The sequence below is a fragment of the Chelonoidis abingdonii genome, chromosome 1, assembly GCF_003597395.2.
Source record: "Chelonoidis abingdonii isolate Lonesome George chromosome 1, CheloAbing_2.0, whole genome shotgun sequence".
Classification (NCBI taxonomy): domain Eukaryota; kingdom Metazoa; phylum Chordata; order Testudines; family Testudinidae; genus Chelonoidis; species Chelonoidis abingdonii.
Window position 1 is genome coordinate 341,704,718 of NC_133769.1, and position 6,557 is coordinate 341,711,274.

The window sequence follows — 6,557 nt, forward strand, 5'->3', positions numbered from 1 at the left end:
ACAAGACATATTGGACTGAACCAACATGTAGCCAGACGAGAGGAAGAAACAGCTTAGCCTGCACTGGGATCATAGTTAGCAGAGGAGTCCAAGTAGCGTCAAGGAAGAATTTTGAAATCGTAGTGTTGGCACACAGCCAGGAAAGGAAAAATTGAGGACAGACAGTGCCATTAAACACAACGAAAGTTTCCGTGGCACAAAAGACATCCAGAGGAAATCCAACAGGAGAGCAGAGAAATGGCAACTTTTCTAGGGCGTTGGTGAAGAAGAGGAATTAGGAAGGACAAGGAGAGATGTGGATGAACTGGCAGCAAAAGCGGAGCAGGCAGCATACAGCTGCTGGTAACATGAAACAGCTGTATGATACTACCAAGCGACTGCTCTGAAAGTTCAGCAAGCCAGAACGTCCCGTTAAATGACAAGCAGGGAAAGTTTATAACAGAATAGAACAACAGATTGAAAGATGGCGGAGCACTTTGAGGAACTCCCGAACGACCAGCACCACCAAATCCACCAGATATCAACCCAGCCAACGAGGACCTCCCAATAATTGCGATAAACCAACCAGAGATGAGATCAGAAAAGCCATCACCATGAGAAGGAATAAGAAGGCGGCTGGACCTGATGACATCCCAGCAGGACCCTGAAAGTAGACCTGGATGCTTCATTGGAAATCTGTCCCCCTCTTTGAGAAGATATGGAAGAAGAAGAGATTCTGGACAGACTGGAAAGGAGATATATCATCAAATCCCAAAGAAAGGAGGCTTAGCAACTGTGGCCAATTATAGAGGAATCACACTCCTGTTGGTGCCAGGGAAGGTCTTCAACCGAGTCCTATTAGAGAGAATGAGGATGCCGTCAATCCACAGCTACGAGATGAACAGGCAGGTTTCCGGCAGAACAGATCATGCACGGACCAGATAGCAACGCTTCGCATCATAGTCGAACAGCCTATGGAGTGGAACTCCTCGTTGTACATCAACTTTGTTGACTATGAGAAAGCGTTCGATAGCGTGGATTGAGAGACCCTCTGGAAGCTTCTTCGGCACTACAGCATCCCAGCAAAGGTGGTCAACTGGAGAAGGTGGGGTTGGATAGGACATACACTACGCAAGCAGCCAACTAACATCACCAGACAGCCATGTGGAACCCCCAAGGCAAGCGGAAAAGAGGCCATCCAAGAAACACCTGGCGACGCGACCTTCAGGCTGATAGCAAAAAAAATGGGCTATACCTGGAACCAGCTAGAGCGAATGGCCCAGGATAGAGGACTCTGGAGATCTGTGGTTGGCGGCCCACACCCCGATTGGGGTGACAGGCATGAGTGAGTGAGTGTGTTGGTGAATTCAACCACAGCTGCAAATCATGGGTGGTGTACCTTGAATATTCTGAGTAATTTTTAACCTTCAACACCATTCCAGATAGACAAAGAGTTTCAAGTTTGCTGACAATGATGGGACGGAAGGCATATGGACTGTTGTGTGACCTATTGGCTACTGTGCATGGAACTGTCACGTATGCTGAAGCTACTGCAGCAATGCAGGAACATTTTTCTCCTACCTCACTGATTATAGTGGAACAATATCGGTTTAATTGGCAACATCAGGGAAGTGGAGGTCGATAGCGCAGTTTGTTGCTGCTCTAAGGAAGTTGTCAGAGCATTGTCAGTTTGGACAAACATTAAGTGATGTCCTGTGTGACCAGTTAGTCTTCGGATTATGCAATGATCAGCTCCAGAAGGTTACTGATTGTATTAGTGCTTAGATTCAAGAAGACCGTTGAAGTAGCAGTTGCAATGGAAACTGCAGAGAAGGATTCTATGGAAATTAATGTGAACTGAGAGGTTCACCTCCTGCATCAGCGTGACAGAGGACCATAAGAATGTAAAGGATTTCCATATGGCTGTTGTGCACAACCTACACACACTGAGAAGGATTGCTGGGCATATGAGGCTATTTGCACAAAGTGCCAGAAGAAAGGACACACTGCCATGACCTGTCGTACAGTTCAATGACCAGCAGCACAGAGTAACCATATCCAAGAAGACACCTATGAAGCCTGAATCTAAGAAAGGACAGAAATCAGGAATTCATAAGTTGAAAAAAGACAATAGCTTTAGTGACACTGACCAAGACCTAGCACTGACACATGTTATTAGAAGTTAGAGAGTCAGAAATGGCTTTGGGTCACACCTTTGTTCAAAGAATCTCCTACAAGAATAGAGCTTGATACTGGAGCTGCCATTTGATTGATTTCTGCCTGTACCTATCATCATTCTTTGTCACAATCATCTCTGGAAGAAACCTCCACAGTTTTGAAGACTTATACCAGAGAAAATTTAGGATACCCCAAAAAGGATACCCCAGGTGAAAGTTAAACTAGATGGACAATCTGTTGTTTTACCCTTGTATGTGACTGAAGAAAAATATCCATTATTTGGCAGATCTTGGGTTGAGGAGCGCAAAGAGAATTGGACTGAGATCAAGATGATCACAAAAGCATCTCGAAATCTTCAAGAAATGCTGGACAGACTGAAGTTTTTGAAAAAGAGCTTGAACAGATGAGCAATGTGTCAGTGAAGCTCAGTGTTCAGTCTGACAGCCAGCCAAAATATTGCAAGTCCATAGTTATGCCTTATACTCTGAGGCCTCTGATAGAAGCTGATTTGCTCCATTTAGTGAACACTGTCATCCTGTCACTGGTTTCACACAGTGAGTGGGCTACACCCTTGTACCAGTGATCGAGAATGATGGCTCCATTTAAATTTGTGGAGATTTCAAATTAACTCTTAATGCAGTTTTATCTGCAGACCAGTATCTTCAACCTCTACTAAGAGTAGCAACCAAATGAAAGATTTGTTTGCTACTCTTAGTAGAGGACAACGTTTCAGTAAGTTAGATTTGCTCAAATGGAGCTTGATTCGGCATCTTGCAGATATCTCACAATCAGTACAGAAAAAGGCTAATTTTGTTACAACAGGTTGACTTTAGGTATCACATCAATACCTGCCCTGTTCCAGAAAGCCAGGGATGAGATCCTGAAGGGACTGAATGGAGTTCAGTGCTATTTGAATGACATTCTTGTTACAGGAAAGGATCAAGGGGATCATGTTTGAGAAAGAGAAGGCAGCTCTTGAAGTGCCAACTTCAGAAAATGTGTCACAATTACATTCATTCTTAGGATTGCTTCATTACTCTAGCAAATTTCTGCCTAATCTGGGGACAGTATTGGCATCTTACAAGCAAAGAAAAAAATGGAAATGGACTAAAGAATGTGAGTGTGCATTTAGGGAGGCAAAGAAACTGCTGATATCAGCCAACGTTTTTATGCACTTTGATGCTTCTCTACCATTACAATTGGCTTGTGATGCTTCACCATACGGAGTGGGTGAAGTTCTTTCCCATAGTTTTCCTAATGGCATAGAGAAACCAATGGGAGAAATTTTGGTACCAGATCCAATTAATTCTGTACCAATCCAGCTGATTCCTGTTGTTCAGGACACTTCAGTACCACAGTCACCATGTTATCCCAAGAGAGTTGAAAAACCAGTCGTTCACCTGAATTTATAAATTGTTTAGTTAGTGAGTTGCTATTTCAAGTAGAATAGTCCCTTGCAGTTTAAGAATCTGGGATAGTCCACCTGCAACTTTTAGTTAGGCTATATAGTGTTTCATGTTAGATACGTAAATGATAATATATATGTGTTTAGAAAGCTTTTAAAAGTAGGATGAAGACGTGATGTCCTGTCTCTTTAAATCTTTGAGCATCCCCCCCTCCCCAGTGCAAAGTCTCACTTTTATGTTCCTTTCAGTTTTGCAGTCAGAACAATAAAGTGAGCATGGTAGACAGCTGTATTTCTATCAGCTCCCTCTGTGCCTATGTCTAGGTCCCTCTCTGCTGGGTCCAAATATAACATCTGTGACTAAATAAAGTGTAATACTGAATAGCCCCTGCTTACTTGTTGCTTCTGTGAGGTATCTCCACTTATGATTTGACCTACAGTCCACTTCTTTAATCCATATATTTATTCTTGTTTGATAAAGTTCATTATGTCAGAAAATCTTTATTAGCCCTTAATCAACATCTTTCATCTGAACAGAGTTGTTAATAGGGCTGTAGAAGAGTCTGGCTCGAACCCTAAACCTATCTGAAATCTGGGAAAATTCAAGTTTTAATCCTATCCATAAAAAAATAAGCCTAGATCTGTGAATAGTCACAGACCTGAACTGACAAAATTTGCACATCCCAAGCCTCCTGGCAAACAGCTGTCTCAGCCTGCAAGACCTCCAGCTTTACCTTTGTCAAGGTTCCTTCCCCACTCTGAACTTTAGGGTACAGATGTGGGGACGTGCATGGACACTTCTAAGCTTAATTACTAGCTTAGATCTGGTATCACTGCCAGCATCCAGAATTTTCAGTATCTGGATCACTCTCTGTCTCCCCAAAACCTTCCCCTCCCTGGATAGCCTTGAGGGACTTCACCAATTCCCTGGTGAACACAGATCCAAACCCTTTGGATCTTAAAACAAGGAGAAATTAACCATCCTCCCTCCTTTCCCCCCACCAATCCCTGGTGAGTCCACATCCAATTCCCTTGGATCTAAAAAAAAGGAAAAATCAATCAGGTAATTTAAGAAAAAGGGCTTTTAATTAAAGAAGAAAGGTAAAAGACAAACCCTCCTGGAGAGATTAGATACCAGCTACTCTCACAGACAACAGATTTCAAACACAGAGGATGTTCCCTGGGCACAAATTTAGTATTACAAAAACAAAAACAAAATATACCCAATACCCAATTGATTATATCTCTCTAACTGCATAAGACAGATTACAAGAAATAACATAGATCTATTTGATTTCTTTCTAAAAACGTATTACTCTGAATAAGAGTTCTGGTTCCTGGATCTTTTCACTCCAGCTGAAACTGAAATTCTAAACAAAGGAAAAACTTCCTCCTTTACTTTGAAAACATCTTGTTTCCCATTGTTTCCCTCTGTTCAGGTGTGCTAGGCTAGGGACACTTTTTTAACCTTTACAGGTAAAAGAGGCATAACCCTAACCATCTGTTATGACAACACCCCAAATCTCAGACCAGTGTGGAACCACACTGGTTGGTGATTTCTTCTAGAACTTAGAATAACAGATTATAAACACCTGCCACCTTTACAGTATACTACTAATTATGTACAACTACAAGATTTTTTCACATTCCAAGGACAATTTAACCAGTTAACTCTGGAAACTTTCACGGGAGAGTGAATCCAGCTACTTTGTTAGAAGCTCCTGAAATTGTTGAATTTCAAAATCAAAATCTTGGAGAGCTAAAACTCCAATCAAAGCAGTTTTTTGTTGTTTCCCTTGCAATATGAGCCACTTTAGCGCGCATGGTCGGTTTGTAGCTGGAAATTGCCGTCCCCAAACGTATGGGCATAGCTTTTCCAGGGCATACACAATGGCGTAGCATTCTTTTTCACTGATTGACCAGTGGCTTTCCCTCTCAGACATTTGCTCCAACTGCTAGTAGTTTTTTTCTTTTCTGCCACTTCCACCCATTTGGCTCCAATCTCCCGCTCCTCGGTTACAGTTTTGGGCTTCCCATCTAGGATGTACCTTTCTATTTCCTCAGGAACACTCTCTAAGAACTGCTCCATTTGCATTAGGAATGACAGCTCTTCCAGAGAGTTAGCAATTGCTCCTGATATCCAGGCATCCCAATTTTTTCCGATGTGGTACGTGTGTCGGGTAAATGACACATCTGGTTTCCACCTTAGGGCTCTGAACCCGCCGACGGGCATGCTCAGGTGTTAGCCCCATTCTGATTCTGGCCTTGGTTTGAAAAAGTTTATAATCGTTCATGTGTTCCTTAGGCATTTCAGCCGCCACCTCTGCTAAGGGTCCACTGAGCTGTGGCCTCAGCTCTGTAGGGATGCTGTACCCATGGCAGACCCTTTCGAAATTTTCTAAGAAGGCCTCAATATCATCACCTGCCTTGTAGGTGGGGAATTTTCTGGGATGGGAAACAGTACCTGGAGAAGGGTTGTTAGGGTTGGCTGGTAACTCCTGCTTAGCCCTTGCTAATTCCAGGGCATGCTTGTGGGCCTCCCTCTGGATCTCCATCTCTTTTTCTTTTGCCTCCATAGCTCTTTTGTGGGCAGCTTCTTCTCTGACCATCTGTCTGTCATGTTCCTTTTGGCGCTCGTCAGCCTGGAGTTTGGCCAATTCTAGTTGTTGCTGTATGGTTTTTTTCTCCTTGTCTGACATTTTTCCCTGCTCTGCCTGAGCTATCTTGGTTTGCCAGGCAAAAAAAAACCAACCCACAGCTTTTAACTGGACTTCTCAGAATGAGAAGAAACCAGAAAAACTGGTTTGTAACCTGTCTTTTGCAAACTGTTAATTACCCTCCAGCTAAGCCCAGATTGAAATCCTTTCTAACAAAGCCTTGTTAGAAAAACCTTTATCTGTTTGCCTTCAAGGTATCTCTCCTTCACTGCTTCCCCAGCATCTCAAAGGAGGAAAAAAAATCTGGCTTTTGGTTCCTAAAAAATCCCTCACTGCTG